We start from the raw sequence: 16,180 nt of genomic DNA, 5'->3' as shown, positions 1-16,180 counted from the left end.
TTATAAACTTTGGTAAGGAAACTTTCCAGATCAATGTTTCTTAGCTGTTGTTTGTTTATGTCTCATATAGGGTCTCTGTGGCACAATTGGTTAGCACGTTCGGCTGTTAATTAGAATATTGGTGGTTCAATCCCACCCAGGGACGAAAATCTTCTATTAGTCAAATTTTGGGGAATTTTAGGTAGAGAAGTCAACATGTCTAACTACCTATTTTATGGTAGGGTTCAAGACTTTCTCTGAAACAATTATCTCTAAAGTGAGTTTAATTTGATTTAAGCCAATTTATTCAACAATTAGAAAATACCTGAAGGTTAATGTTGTTCCTGGTGATATCTAATCAGCAGAATGCAACCTAGCAGCATTTTTAAGTGAAAGCCTGTGTTATGTTATAACCAGGTGTTATCTTATCAGTACAAAGGTAAGGAATTAAGAAAAACTTTTTGAAGTTTGAAGATTTTTCTTACAAAATCATTGTCTTATTGCATCACCAAAGTGTAAGCTGGAAAGATGATTTTGATAAATTACTTGTTTGAACACCTGATTTGCTCTTCTGGAGTCAATGTAGTTTGTTTTTCTCAATAACCATAGAAGTAATAGGGTAAAGTAAAGACATTATGTGGATTTTTTGCTACAGCACTTCTGTCAAAATACGATTTAAATGAGTTAAGATGATAATGGATTTTCTACTATAAGCAAAGACCAAAAAAGTCAAAATAGCAATCCCAATTTTAGATTTGATAAATGATAATAGCACATAGCAGAGGATGGTTTCGATCCAACGACCTCTGGGTTATGGGCCCAGCATGCTTCCGCTGCACCACTCTGCTGCTCATGGAAGAGCTTAGAACTCAAGAAGGGTTGATTCATCACAAGAACATGGCAATGTGTTCCTTTTAATTAATGAAAAATCCTAAAATAACTGTCCAGATTAGAGACTTTATAAACTTTGGTAAGGAAACTTTCCAGATCAATGTTTCTTAGCTGTTGTTTGTTTATGTCTCATATAGGGTCTCTGTGGCACAATTGGTTAGCACGTTCGGCTGTTAATTGGAATATTGGTGGTTCAATCCCACCCAGGGACGAAAATCTTCTATTAGTCAAATTTTGGGGAATTTTAGGTAGAGAAGTCAACATGTCAAACTACCTATTTTATGGTAGGGTTCAAGACTTTCTCTGAAACAATTATCTCTAAAGTGAGTTTAATTTGATTTAAGCCAATTTATTCAACATTTAGAAAATACCTGAAGGTTAATGTTGTTCCTGGTGATATCTAATCAGCAGAATGCAACCTAGCAGCATTTTTAAGTGGAAGCCTGTGTTATGTTAATACCAGGTGTTATCTTATCAGTACAAAGGTAAGGAATTAAGAAAAACTTTTTGAAGTTTGAAGATTTTTCTTACAAAATCATTGTCTTTTTGCATCACCAAAGTGTAAGCTGGAAAGATGATTTTGATAAATTACTTGTTAGAACACCTGATTTGTTCTTCTGGAGTCAATGTAGTTTGTTTTTCTCAATAACCATAGAAGTAATACGGTAAAGTAAAGACATTATGTGGATTTTTTGCTACAGCACTTCTGTCAAAATACGAATTAAATGAGTTAAGATGATAATGGATTTTCTACTATAAGCAAAGACCAAAAAAGTCAAAATAGCAATCCCAATTTTAGATTTGAAAAATGAAAATAGCACATAGCAGAGGATGGTTTCGATCCAATGACCTCTGGGTTATGGGCCCAGCACGCTTCCGCTGCGCCACTCTGCTGCTCATGGAAGTGCTTAGAACTCAAGAAGGGTTGATTCATCACAAGAACATGGCAATGTGTTCCTTTTAATTAATGAAAAATCCTAAAATAACTGTCCAGATTAGAGACTTTATAAACTTTGGTAAGGAAACTTTCCAGATCAATGTTTCTTAGCTGTTGTTTGTTTATGTCTCATATAGGGTCTCTGTGGCACAATTGGTTAGCATGTTCGGCTGTTAATTGGAATATTGGTGGTTCAATCCCACCCAGGGACGAAAATCTTCTATTAGTCAAATTTTGGGGAATTTTAGGTAGAGAAGTCAACATGTCAAACTACCTATTTTATGGTAGGGTTCAAGACTTTCTCTGAAACAATTATCTCTAAAGTGAGTTTAATTTGATTTAAGCCAATTTATTCAACATTTAGAAAATACCTGAAGGTTAATGTTGTTCCTGGTGATATCTAATCAGCAGAATGCAACCTAGCAGCATTTTTAAGTGGAAGCCTGTGTTATGTTAATACCAGGTGTTATCTTATCAGTACAAAGGTAAGGAATTAAGAAAAACTTTTTGAAGTTTGAAGATTTTTCTTACAAAATCATTGTCTTTTTGCATCACCAAAGTGTAAGCTGGAAAGATGATTTTGATAAATTACTTGTTAGAACACCTGATTTGCTCTTCTGGAGTCAATGTAGTTTGTTTTTTGCAATAACCATAGAAGTAATAGGGTAAAGTAAAGACATTATGTGGATTTTTTGCTACAGCACTTCTGTCAAAATACGAATTAAATGAGTTAAGATGATAATGGATTTTCTACTATAAGCAAAGACCAAAAAAGTCAAAATAGCAATCCCAATTTTAGATTTGATAAATGAAAATAGCACATAGCACAGGATGGTTTCGATCCAACGACCTCTGGGTTATGGGCCCAGCACGCTTCCGCTGCGCCACTCTGCTGCTCATGGAAGTGCTTAGAACTCAAGAAGGGTTGATTCATCATAAGAACATGGCAATGTGTTCCTTTTAATTAGCGAAAAATCCTAAAATAACTGTCCAGATTAGAGACTTTATAAACTTTGGCAAGGAAACTTTCCAGATCAATGTTTCTTAGCTGTTGTTTGTTTATGTCTCATATAGGGTTTCTGTGGCGCAATTGGTTAGCGCGTTCGGCTGTTAACTGGAATGTTGGTGGTTCAATCCCACCCAGGGACGAGAATCTTCTATTAATCAAGTTTTGGGGATTTTTAGGTAGAGAAGTCAACATGTCAAACTACCTATTTTAAGGAAGGGTTCAAGACTTTCTCTGAAACAATTATCTCTAAAGTGAGTTTAATTTGATTTAAGCCAATTTATTCAACAATTAGAAAATACCTGAAGGTTAATGTTGTTCCTGGTGATATCTAATCAGCAGAATGCAACCTAGCAGCATTTTTAAGTGAAATCCTGTGTTATGTTATAACCAGGTGTTATCTTATCAGTACAAATGTAAGGAATTAAGAAAAACTTTTTGAAGTTTGAATATTTTTCTTACAAAATCATTGTCTTTTTGCATCACCAAAGTGTAAGCTGGAAAGATGATTTTGATAAATTACTTGTTAGAACACCTGATTTGCTCTTCTGGAGTCAATGTAGTTTGTTTTTCTCAATAACCATAGAAATAATAGGGTAAAGTAAAGACATTATGTGGATTTTTTGCTACAGCACTTCTGTCAAAATACGAATTAAATGAGTTAAGATGATAATGGATTTTCTACTACAAGCAAAGACCAAAAAAGTCAAAATAGCAATCCCAATTTTAGATTTGATAAATGAAAATAGCACATAGCAGATGATGGTTTCGATCCATCGACCTCTGGGTTATGGGCCCAGCAAGCTTCCGCTGCGCCACTCTGCTGCTCATGGAAATGCTTAGAACTCAAGAAGGGTTGATTCATCACAAGAACATGGCAATGTGTTCCTTTTAATTAGTGAAAAATCCCAAAATAACTGTCCAGATTAGAGACTTTATAAACTTTGGCAAGGAAACTTTCCAGATCAATGTTTCTTAGCTGTTGTTAGTTTATGTCTCACATAGGGTCTCTGTGGCGCAATTGGTTAGCGCGTTCGGCTGTTAACCGGAAGGTTGGTGGTTCAACCCCACCCAGGGACGAGAGTCTTCTATTAGTCAAATTTTTGGGAATTTTAGGTAGAGAAGTTAACATGTCTAACTACCTATTTTATGGTAGGGTTCAAGACTTTCTCTGAAACAATTATCTCTAAAGTGAGTTTAATTTGATTTAAGCCAATTTATTCAACATTTAGAAAATACCTGAAGGTTAATGTTGTTCCTGGTGATATCTAATCAGCAGAATGCAACCTAGCAGCATTTTTAAGTGGAAGCCTGTGTTATGTTAAAACCAGGTGTTATCTTATCAGTACAAAGGTAAGGAATTAAGAAAAACTTTTTGAAGTGTGAAGATTTTTCTTACAAAATCATTGTCTTTTTGCATCACCAAAGTGTAAGCTGGAAAGATGATTTTGATAAATTACTTGTTAGAACACCTGATTTGTTCTTCTGGAGTCAATGTAGTTTGTTTTTCTCAATAACCATAGAAGTAATAGGGTAAAGTAAAGACATTATGTGGATTTTTTGCTACAGCACTTCTGTCAAAATACGAATTAAATGAGTTAAGATGATAATGGATTTTCTACTATAAGCAAAGACCAAAAAAGTCAAAATAGCAATCCCAATTTTAGATTTGAAAAATGAAAATAGCACATAGCAGAGGATGGTTTCGATCCAATGACCTCTGGGTTATGGGCCCAGCACGCTTCCGCTGCGCCACTCTGCTGCTCATGGAAGTGCTTAGAACTCAAGAAGGGTTGATTCATCACAAGAACATGGCAATGTGTTCCTTTTAATTAATGAAAAATCCTAAAATAACTGTCCAGATTAGAGACTTTATAAACTTTGGTAAGGAAACTTTCCAGATCAATGTTTCTTAGCTGTTGTTTGTTTATGTCTCATATAGGGTCTCTGTGGCACAATTGGTTAGCACGTTCGGCTGTTAATTAGAATATTGGTGGTTCAATCCCACCCAGGGACGAAAATCTTCTATTAGTCAAATTTTGGGGAATTTTAGGTAGAGAAGTCAACATGTCTAACTACCTATTTTATGGTAGGGTTCAAGACTTTCTCTGAAACAATTATCTCTAAAGTGAGTTTAATTTGATTTAAGCCAATTTATTCAACAATTAGAAAATACCTGAAGGTTAATGTTGTTCCTGGTGATATCTAATCAGCAGAATGCAACCTAGCAGCATTTTTAAGTGAAAGCCTGTGTTATGTTATAACCAGGTGTTATCTTATCAGTACAAAGGTAAGGAATTAAGAAAAACTTTTTGAAGTTTGAAGATTTTTCTTACAAAATCATTGTCTTATTGCATCACCAAAGTGTAAGCTGGAAAGATGATTTTGATAAATTACTTGTTTGAACACCTGATTTGCTCTTCTGGAGTCAATGTAGTTTGTTTTTCTCAATAACCATAGAAGTAATAGGGTAAAGTAAAGACATTATGTGGATTTTTTGCTACAGCACTTCTGTCAAAATACGATTTAAATGAGTTAAGATGATAATGGATTTTCTACTATAAGCAAAGACCAAAAAAGTCAAAATAGCAATCCCAATTTTAGATTTGATAAATGATAATAGCACATAGCAGAGGATGGTTTCGATCCAACGACCTCTGAGTTATGGGCCCAGCATGCTTCCGCTGCACCACTCTGCTGCTCATGGAAGTGCTTAGAACTCAAGAAGGGTTGATTCATCACAAGAACATGGCAATGTGTTCCTTTTAATTAATGAAAAATCCTAAAATAACTGTCCAGATTAGAGACTTTATAAACTTTGGTAAGGAAACTTTCCAGATCAATGTTTCTTAGCTGTTGTTTGTTTATGTCTCATATAGGGTCTCTGTGGCACAATTGGTTAGCACGTTCGGCTGTTAATTGGAATATTGGTGGTTCAATCCCACCCAGGGACGAAAATCTTCTATTAGTCAAATTTTGGGGAATTTTAGGTAGAGAAGTCAACATGTCAAACTACCTATTTTATGGTAGGGTTCAAGACTTTCTCTGAAACAATTATCTCTAAAGTGAGTTTAATTTGATTTAAGCCAATTTATTCAACATTTAGAAAATACCTGAAGGTTAATGTTGTTCCTGGTGATATCTAATCAGCAGAATGCAACCTAGCAGCATTTTTAAGTGGAAGCCTGTGTTATGTTAATACCAGGTGTTATCTTATCAGTACAAAGGTAAGGAATTAAGAAAAACTTTTTGAAGTTTGAAGATTTTTCTTACAAAATCATTGTCTTTTTGCATCACCAAAGTGTAAGCTGGAAAGATGATTTTGATAAATTACTTGTTAGAACACCTGATTTGCTCTTCTGGAGTCAATGTAGTTTGTTTTTTGCAATAACCATAGAAGTAATAGGGTAAAGTAAAGACATTATGTGGATTTTTTGCTACAGCACTTCTGTCAAAATACGAATTAAATGAGTTAAGATGATAATGGATTTTCTACTATAAGCAAAGACCAAAAAAGTCAAAATAGCAATCCCAATTTTAGATTTGATAAATGAAAATAGCACATAGCACAGGATGGTTTCGATCCAACGACCTCTGGGTTATGGGCCCAGCACGCTTCCGCTGCGCCACTCTGCTGCTCATGGAAGTGCTTAGAACTCAAGAAGGGTTGATTCATCATAAGAACATGGCAATGTGTTCCTTTTAATTAGCGAAAAATCCTAAAATAACTGTCCAGATTAGAGACTTTATAAACTTTGGCAAGGAAACTTTCCAGATCAATGTTTCTTAGCTGTTGTTTGTTTATGTCTCATATAGGGTTTCTGTGGCGCAATTGGTTAGCGCGTTCGGCTGTTAACTGGAATGTTGGTGGTTCAATCCCACCCAGGGACGAGAATCTTCTATTAATCAAGTTTTGGGGATTTTTAGGTAGAGAAGTCAACATGTCAAACTACCTATTTTAAGGAAGGGTTCAAGACTTTCTCTGAAACAATTATCTCTAAAGTGAGTTTAATTTGATTTAAGCCAATTTATTCAACAATTAGAAAATACCTGAAGGTTAATGTTGTTCCTGGTGATATCTAATCAGCAGAATGCAACCTAGCAGCATTTTTAAGTGAAATCCTGTGTTATGTTATAACCAGGTGTTATCTTATCAGTACAAATGTAAGGAATTAAGAAAAACTTTTTGAAGTTTGAATATTTTTCTTACAAAATCATTGTCTTTTTGCATCACCAAAGTGTAAGCTGGAAAGATGATTTTGATAAATTACTTGTTAGAACACCTGATTTGCTCTTCTGGAGTCAATGTAGTTTGTTTTTCTCAATAACCATAGAAATAATAGGGTAAAGTAAAGACATTATGTGGATTTTTTGCTACAGCACTTCTGTCAAAATACGAATTAAATGAGTTAAGATGATAATGGATTTTCTACTACAAGCAAAGACCAAAAAAGTCAAAATAGCAATCCCAATTTTAGATTTGATAAATGAAAATAGCACATAGCAGATGATGGTTTCGATCCATCGACCTCTGGGTTATGGGCCCAGCAAGCTTCCGCTGCGCCACTCTGCTGCTCATGGAAATGCTTAGAACTCAAGAAGGGTTGATTCATCACAAGAACATGGCAATGTGTTCCTTTTAATTAGTGAAAAATCCCAAAATAACTGTCCAGATTAGAGACTTTATAAACTTTGGCAAGGAAACTTTCCAGATCAATGTTTCTTAGCTGTTGTTAGTTTATGTCTCACATAGGGTCTCTGTGGCGCAATTGGTTAGCGCGTTCGGCTGTTAACCGGAAGGTTGGTGGTTCAACCCCACCCAGGGACGAGAGTCTTCTATTAGTCAAATTTTGGGGAATTTTAGGTAGAGAAGTTAACATGTCTAACTACCTATTTTATGGTAGGGTTCAAGACTTTCTCTGAAACAATTATCTCTAAAGTGAGTTTAATTTGATTTAAGCCAATTTATTCAACATTTAGAAAATACCTGAAGGTTAATGTTGTTCCTGGTGATATCTAATCAGCAGAATGCAACCTAGCAGCATTTTTAAGTGGAAGCCTGTGTTATGTTAAAACCAGGTGTTATCTTATCAGTACAAAGGTAAGGAATTAAGAAAAACTTTTTGAAGTGTGAAGATTTTTCTTACAAAATCATTGTCTTTTTGCATCACCAAAGTGTAAGCTGGAAAGATGATTTTGATAAATTACTTGTTAGAACACCTGATTTGTTCTTCTGGAGTCAATGTAGTTTGTTTTTCTCAATAACCATAGAAGTAATAGGGTAAAGTAAAGACATTATGTGGATTTTTTGCTACAGCACTTCTGTCAAAATACGAATTAAATGAGTTAAGATGATAATGGATTTTCTACTATAAGCAAAGACCAAAAAAGTCAAAATAGCAATCCCAATTTTAGATTTGATAAATGAAAATAGCACATAGCACAGGATGGTTTCGATCCATCGACCTCTGGGTTATGGGCCCAGCACGCTTCCGCTGCGCCACTCTGTTGCTCATGGAAGTGCTTAGAACTCAAGAAGGGTTGATTCATCACAAGAACATGGCAATGTGTTCCTTTTAATTAATGAAAAATCCTAAAATAACTGTCCAGATTAGAGACTTTATAAACTTTGGTAAGGAAACTTTCCAGATCAATGTTTCTTAGCTGTTGTTTGTTTATGTCTCATATAGGGTCTCTGTGGCACAATTGGTTAGCACGTTCGGCTGTTAATTGGAATATTGGTGGTTCAATCCCACCCAGGGACGAAAATCTTCTATTAGTCAAATTTTGGGGAATTTTAGGTAGAGAAGTCAACATGTCAAACTACCTATTTTATGGTAGGGTTCAAGACTTTCTCTGAAACAATTATCTCTAAAGTGAGTTTAATTTGATTTAAGCCAATTTATTCAACATTTAGAAAATACCTGAAGGTTAATGTTGTTCCTGGTGATATCTAATCAGCAGAATGCAACCTAGCAGCATTTTTAAGTGGAAGCATGTGTTATGTTAAAACCAGGTGTTATCTTATCAGTACAAAGGTAAGGAATTAAGAAAAACTTTTTGAAGTTTGAAGATTTTTCTTACAAAATCATTGTCTTTTTGCATCACCAAAGTGTAAGCTGGAAAGATGATTTTGATAAATTACTTGTTAGAACACCTGATTTGCTCTTCTGGAGTCAATGTAGTTTGTTTTTCGCAATAACCATAGAAGTAATAGGGTAAAGTAAAGACATTATGTGGATTTTTTGCTACAGCACTTCTGTCAAAATACGAATTAAATGAGTTAAGATGATAATGGATTTTCTACTATAAGCAAAGACCAAAAAAGTCAAAATAGCAATCCCAATTTTAGATTTGATAAATGAAAATAGCACAGGATGGTTTCGATCCAACGACCTCTGGGTTATGGGCCCAGCACGCTTCCGCTGCGCCACTCTGCTGCTCATGGAAGTGCTTAGAACTCAAGAAGGGTTGATTCATCATAAGAACATGGCAATGTGTTCCTTTTAATTAGCGAAAAATCCTAAAATAACTGTCCAGATTAGAGACTTTATAAACTTTGGCAAGGAAACTTTCCAGATCAATGTTTCTTAGCTGTTGTTTGTTTATGTCTCATATAGGGTTTCTGTGGCGCAATTGGTTAGCGCGTTCGGCTGTTAACTGGAATGTTGGTGGTTCAATCCCACCCAGGGACGAGAATCTTCTATTAATCAAGTTTTGGGGATTTTTAGGTAGAGAAGTCAACATGTCAAACTACCTATTTTATGGTAGGGTTCAAGACTTTCTCTGAAACAATTATCTCTAAAGTGAGTTTAATTTGATTTAAGCCAATTTATTCAACATTTAGAAAATACCTGAAGGTTAATGTTGTTCCTGGTGATATCTAATCAGCAGAATGCAACCTAGCAGCATTTTTAAGTGAAAGCCTGTGTTATGTTATAAGCAGGTGTTATCTTATCAGTACAAAGGTAAGGAATTAAGAAAAACTTTTTGAAGTTTGAAGATTTTTCTTACAAAATCATTGTCTTTTTGCATCACCAAAGTGTAAGCTGGAAAGATGATTTTGATAAATTACTTGTTAGAACACCTGATTTGCTCTTCTGGAGTCAATGTAGTTTGTTTTTCTCAATAACCATAGAAGTAATAGGGTAAAGTAAAGACATTATGTGCATTTTTTGCTACAGCACTTCTGTCAAAATACGAATTAAATGAGTTAAGATGATAATGGATTTTCTACTACAAGCAAAGACCAAAAAAGTCAAAATAGCAATCCCAATTTTAGATTTGATAAATGAAAATAGCACATAGCAGAGGATGGTTTCGATCCGTCGACCTCTGGGTTATGGGCCCAGCAAGCTACCGCTGCACCACTCTGCTGCTCATGGAAATGCTTAGAACTCAAGAAGGGTTGATTCATCACAAGAACAAGGCAATGTGTTCCTTTTAATTAGCGAAAAATCCTAAAATAACTGTCCAGATTAGAGACTTTATAAACTTTGGCAAGGAAACTTTCCAGATCAATGTTTCTTAGCTGTTGTTAGTTTATGTCTCACATAGGGTCTCTGTGGCGCAATTGGTTAGCGCGTTCGGCTGTTAACCGGAAGGTTGGTGGTTCAATCCCACCCAGGGATGAGAATCTTCTATTAGTCACATTTTGGGGAATTTTAGGTAGAGAAGTCAACATGTCTAACTACCTATTTTATGGTAGGGTTCAAGACTTTCTCTGAAACAATTATCTCTAAAGTGAGTTTAATTTGATTTAAGCCAATTTATTCAACAATTAGAAAATACCTGAAGGTTAATGTTGTTCCTGGTGATATCTAATCAGCAGAATGCAACCTAGCAGCATTTTTAAGTGAAAGCCTGTGTTATGTTATAACCAGGTGTTATCTTATCAGTACAAAGGTAAGGAATTAAGAAAAACTTTTTGAAGTTTGAAGATTTTTCTTACAAAATCATTGTCTTTTTGCATCACCAAAGTGTAAGCTGGAAAGATGATTTTGATAAATTACTTGTTAGAACACCTGATTTGCTCTTCTGGAGTCAATGTAGTTTGTTTTTCTCAATAACCATAGAAGTAATAGGGTAAAGTAAAGACATTATGAGGATTTTTTGCTACAGCACTTCTGTCAAAATACGAATTAAATGAGTTAAGATGATAATGGATTTTCTACTATAAGCAAAGACCAAAAAAGTCAAAATAGCAATCCCAATTTTAGATTTGATAAATGAAAATAGCACATAGCAGAGGATGGTTTCGATCCAACGACCTCTGGGTTATGGGCCCAGCACGCTTCCGCTGCGCCACTCTGCTGCTCATGGAAGTGCTTAGAACTCAAGAAGGGTTGATTCATCACAAGAACATGGCAATGTGTTCCTTTTAATTAGCGAAAAATCCTAAAATAACTGTCCAGATTAGAGACTTTATAAACTTTGGCAAGGAAACTTTCCAGATCAATGTTTCTTAGCTGTTGTTTGTTTATGTCTCATATAGGGTTTCTGTGGCGCAATTGGTTAGCGCGTTTGGCTGTTAACTGGAATGTTGGTGGTTCAATCCCACCCAGGGACGAGAATATTCTATTAATCAAGTTTTGGGGATTTTTAGGTAGAGAAGTCAACATGTCAAACTACCTATTTTAAGGAAGGGTTCAAGACTTTCTCTGAAACAATTATCTCTAAAGTGAGTTTAATTTGATTTAAGCCAATTTATTCAACAATTAGAAAATACCTGAAGGTTAATGTTGTTCCTGGTGATATCTAATCAGCAGAATGCAACCTAGCAGCATTTTTAAGTGAAATCCTGTGTTATGTTATAACCAGGTGTTATCTTATCAGTACAAAGGTAAGGAATTAAGAAAAACTTTTTGAAGTTTGAAGATTTTTCTTACAAAATCATTGTCTTTTGCATCACCAAAGTGTAAGCTGGAAAGATGATTTTGATAAATTACTTGTTAGAACACCTGATTTGCTCTTCTGGAGTCAATGTAGTTTGTTTTTCTCAATAACCATAGAAATAATAGGGTAAAGTAAAGACATTATGTGGATTTTTTGCTACAGCACTTCTGTCAAAATACGAATTAAATGAGTTAAGATGATAATGGATTTTCTACTACAAGCAAAGACCAAAAAAGTCAAAATAGCAATCCCAATTTTAGATTTGATAAATGAAAATAGCACATAGCAGAGGATGGTTTCGATCCATCGACCTCTGGGTTATGGGCCCAGCAAGCTTCCGCTGCGCCACTCTGCTGCTCATGGAAATGCTTAGAACTCAAGAAGGGTTGATTCATCACAAGAACATGGCAATGTATTCCTTTTAATTAGCGAAAAATCCCAAAATAACTGTCCAGATTAGAGACTTTATAAACTTTGGCAAGGAAACTTTCCAGATCAATGTTTCTTAGCTGTTGTTAGTTTATGTCTCACATAGGGTCTCTGTGGCGCAATTGGTTAGTGCGTTCGGCTGTTAACCGGAAGGTTGGTGGTTCAACCCCACCCAGGGACAAGAGTCTTCTATTAGTCAAATTTTGGGGAATTTTAGGTAGAGAAGTCAACATGTCAAACTACCTATTTTATGGTAGGGTTCAAGACTTTCTCTGAAACAATTATCTCTAAAGTGAGTTTAATTTGATTTAAGCCAATTTATTCAACATTTAGAAAATACCTGAAGGTTAATGTTGTTCCTGGTGATATCTAATCAGCAGAATGCAACCTAGCAGCATTTTTAAGTGGAAGCCTGTGTTATGTTAAAACCAGGTGTTATCTTATCAGTACAAAGGTAAGGAATTAAGAAAAACTTTTTGAAGTGTGAAGATTTTTCTTACAAAATCATTGTCTTTTTGCATCACCAAAGTGTAAGCTGGAAAGATGATTTTGATAAATTACTTGTTAGAACACCTGATTTGTTCTTCTGGAGTCAATGTAGTTTGTTTTTCTCAATAACCATAGAAGTAATAGGGTAAAGTAAAGACATTATGTGGATTTTTTGCTACAGCACTTCTGTCAAAATACGAATTAAATGAGTTAAGATGATAATGGATTTTCTACTATAAGCAAAGACCAAAAAAGTCAAAATAGCAATCCCAATTTTAGATTTGATAAATGAAAATAGCACATAGCAGAGGATGGTTTCGATCCAACGACCTCTGGGTTATGGGCCCAGCACACTTCCGCTGCGCCACTCTGCTGCTCATGGAAATGCTTAGAACTCAAGAAGGGTTGATTCATCACAAGAACATGGCAATGTGTTCCTTTTAATTAGCGAAAAATCCTAAAATAACTGTCCAGATTAGAGACTTTATAAACTTTGGCAAGGAAACTTTCCAGATCAATGTTTCTTAGCTGTTGTTAGTTTATGTCTCACATAGGGTCTCTGTGGCGCAATTGGTTAGCGCGTTTGGCTGTTAACTGGAAGGTTGGTGGTTCAATCCCACCCAGGGACGAGAATCTTCTATTAGTCAAATTTTGGGGAATTTTAGGTAGAGAAGTCAACATGTCTAACTACCTATTTTATGGTAGGGTTCAAGACTTTCTCTGAAACAATTATCTCTAAAGTGAGTTTAATTTGATTTAAGCCAATTTATTCAACAATTAGAAAATACCTGAAGGTTAATGTTGTTCCTGGTGATATCTAATCAGCAGAATGCAACCTAGCAGCATTTTTAAGTGAAAGCCTGTGTTATGTTATAACCAGGTGTTATCTTATCAGTACAAAGGTAAGGAATTAAGAAAAACTATTTGAAGTTTGAAGATTTTTCTTACAAAATCATTGTCTTATTGCATCACCAAAGTGTAAGCTGGAAAGATGATTTTGATAAATTACTTGTTTGAACACCTGATTTGCTCTTCTGGAGTCAATGTAGTTTGTTTTTCTCAATAACCATAGAAGTAATAGGGTAAAGTAAAGACATTATGTGGATTTTTTGCTACTGCACTTCTGTCAAAATACGATTTAAATGAGTTAAGATGATAATGGATTTTCTACTATAAGCAAAGACCAAAAAAGTCAAAATAGCAATCCCAATTTTAGATTTGATAAATGAAAATAGCACATAGCAGAGGATGGTTTCGATCCAACGACCTCTGGGTTATGGGCCCAGCACGCTTCCGCTGCGCCACTCTGCTGCTCATGGAAGTGCTTAGAACTCAAGAAGGGTTGATTCATCACAAGAACATGGCAATGTGTTCCTTTTAATTAATGAAAAATCCTAAAATAACTGTCCAGATTAGAGACTTTATAAACTTTGGTAAGGAAACTTTCCAGATCAATGTTTCTTAGCTGTTGTTTGTTTATGTCTCATATAGGGTCTCTGTGGCACAATTGGTTAGCACGTTCGGCTGTTAATTAGAATATTGGTGGTTCAATCCCACCCAGGGACGAAAATCTTCTATTAGTCAAATTTTGGGGAATTTTAGGTAGAGAAGTCAACATGTCTAACTACCTATTTTATGGTAGGGTTCAAGACTTTCTCTGAAACAATTATCTCTAAAGTGAGTTTAATTTGATTTAAGCCAATTTATTCAACAATTAGAAAATACCTGAAGGTTAATGTTGTTCCTGGTGATATCTAATCAGCAGAATGCAACCTAGCAGCATTTTTAAGTGAAAGCCTGTGTTATGTTATAACCAGGTGTTATCTTATCAGTACAAAGGTAAGGAATTAAAAAAAACTTTTTGAAGTTTGAAGATTTTTCTTACAAAATCATTGTCTTATTGCATCACCAAAGTGTAAGCTGGAAAGATGATTTTGATAAATTACTTGTTTGAACACCTGATTTGCTCTTCTGGAGTCAATGTAGTTTGTTTTTCTCAATAACCATAGAAGTAATAGGGTAAAGTAAAGACATTATGTGGATTTTTTGCTACAGCACTTCTGTCAAAATACGATTTAAATGAGTTAAGATGATAATGGATTTTCTACTATAAGCAAAGACCAAAAAAGTCAAAATAGCAATCCCAATTTTAGATTTGATAAATGAAAATAGCACATAGCAGAGGATGGTTTCGATCCAACGACCTCTGGGTTATGGGCCCAGCATGCTTCCGCTGCACCACTCTGCTGCTCATGGAAGTGCTTAGAACTCAAGAAGGGTTGATTCATCACAAGAACATGGCAATGTGTTCCTTTTAATTAATGAAAAATCCTAAAATAACTGTCCAGATTAGAGACTTTATAAACTTTGGTAAGGAAACTTTCCAGATCAATGTTTCTTAGCTGTTGTTTGTTTATGTCTCATATAGGGTCTCTGTGGCACAATTGGTTAGCACGTTCGGCTGTTAATTGGAATATTGGTGGTTCAATCCCACCCAGGGACGAAAATCTTCTATTAGTCAAATTTTGGGGAATTTTAGGTAGAGAAGTCAACATGTCAAACTACCTATTTTATGGTAGGGTTCAAGACTTTCTCTGAAACAATTATCTCTAAAGTGAGTCTAATTTGATTTAAGCCAATTTATTCAACATTTAGAAAATACCTGAAGGTTAATGTTGTTCCTGGTGATATCTAATCAGCAGAATGCAACCTAGCAGCATTTTTAAGTGGAAGCCTGTGTTATGTTAAAACCAGGTGTTATCTTATCAGTACAAAGGTAAGGAATTAAGAAAAACTTTTTGAAGTGTGAAGATTTTTCTTACAAAATCATTGTCTTTTTGCATCACCAAAGTGTAAGCTGGAAAGATGATTTTGATAAATTACTTGTTAGAACACCTGATTTGTTCTTCTGGAGTCAATGTAGTTTGTTTTTCTCAATAACCATAGAAGTAATAGGGTAAAGTAAAGACATTATGTGGATTTTTTGCTACAGCACTTCTGTCAAAATACGAGTTAAGATGATAATGGATTTTCTACTATAAGCAAAGACCAATGTAGTTTGTTTTTCTCAATAACCATAGAAGTAATAGGGTAAAGTAAAGACATTATGTGCATTTTTTGCTACAGCACTTCTGTCAAAATATGATTTAAATGAGTTAAGATGATAATGGATTTTCTACTATAAGCAAAGACCAAAAAAGTCAAAATAGCAATCCCAATTTTAGATTTGAAAAATGAAAATAGCACATAGCAGAGGATGGTTTCGATCCAATGACCTCTGGGTTATGGGCCCAGCACGCTTCCGCTGCGCCACTCTGCTGCTCATGGAAGTGCTTAGAACTCAAGAAGGGTTGATTCATCACAAGAACATGGCAATGTGTTCCTTTTAATTAATGAAAAATCCTAAAATAACTGTCCAGATTAGAGACTTTATAAACTTTGGTAAGGAAACTTTCCAGATCAATGTTTCTTAGCTGTTGTTTGTTTATGTCTCATATAGGGTCTCTGTGGCACAATTGGTTAGCACGTTCGGCTGTTAATTAGAATATTGGTGG

At 35.1% G+C, this 16,180-nt stretch overlaps 4 non-coding genes across 4 annotated transcripts; all 4 read left to right on the top strand.

Annotated features, from left to right (window-relative positions):
• The first annotated feature begins 3,819 nt into the window (after positions 1-3,819).
• On the top strand, positions 3,820-3,893 carry TRNAN-GUU (transfer RNA asparagine (anticodon GUU)). Its single transcript has one exon. It is a non-coding gene; the product is annotated as a tRNA-Asn (tRNA).
• A 3,674-nt stretch (positions 3,894-7,567) lies between these two features.
• On the top strand, positions 7,568-7,641 carry TRNAN-GUU (transfer RNA asparagine (anticodon GUU)). The gene has a single exon. It is a non-coding gene; the product is annotated as a tRNA-Asn (tRNA).
• A 2,730-nt stretch (positions 7,642-10,371) lies between these two features.
• On the top strand, positions 10,372-10,445 carry TRNAN-GUU (transfer RNA asparagine (anticodon GUU)). Its single transcript has one exon. It is a non-coding gene; the product is annotated as a tRNA-Asn (tRNA).
• A 1,799-nt stretch (positions 10,446-12,244) lies between these two features.
• On the top strand, positions 12,245-12,318 carry TRNAN-GUU (transfer RNA asparagine (anticodon GUU)). Its single transcript has one exon. It is a non-coding gene; the product is annotated as a tRNA-Asn (tRNA).
• The last annotated feature ends 3,862 nt before the right edge of the window (positions 12,319-16,180 follow it).

This window comes from Taudactylus pleione, unplaced genomic scaffold, assembly GCF_031769625.1.
Source record: "Taudactylus pleione unplaced genomic scaffold, aTauple2 ptg000134l, whole genome shotgun sequence".
NCBI classification, from domain to species: domain Eukaryota; kingdom Metazoa; phylum Chordata; class Amphibia; order Anura; family Myobatrachidae; genus Taudactylus; species Taudactylus pleione.
This window is presented reverse-complemented; position numbering and strand designations above follow the sequence as displayed.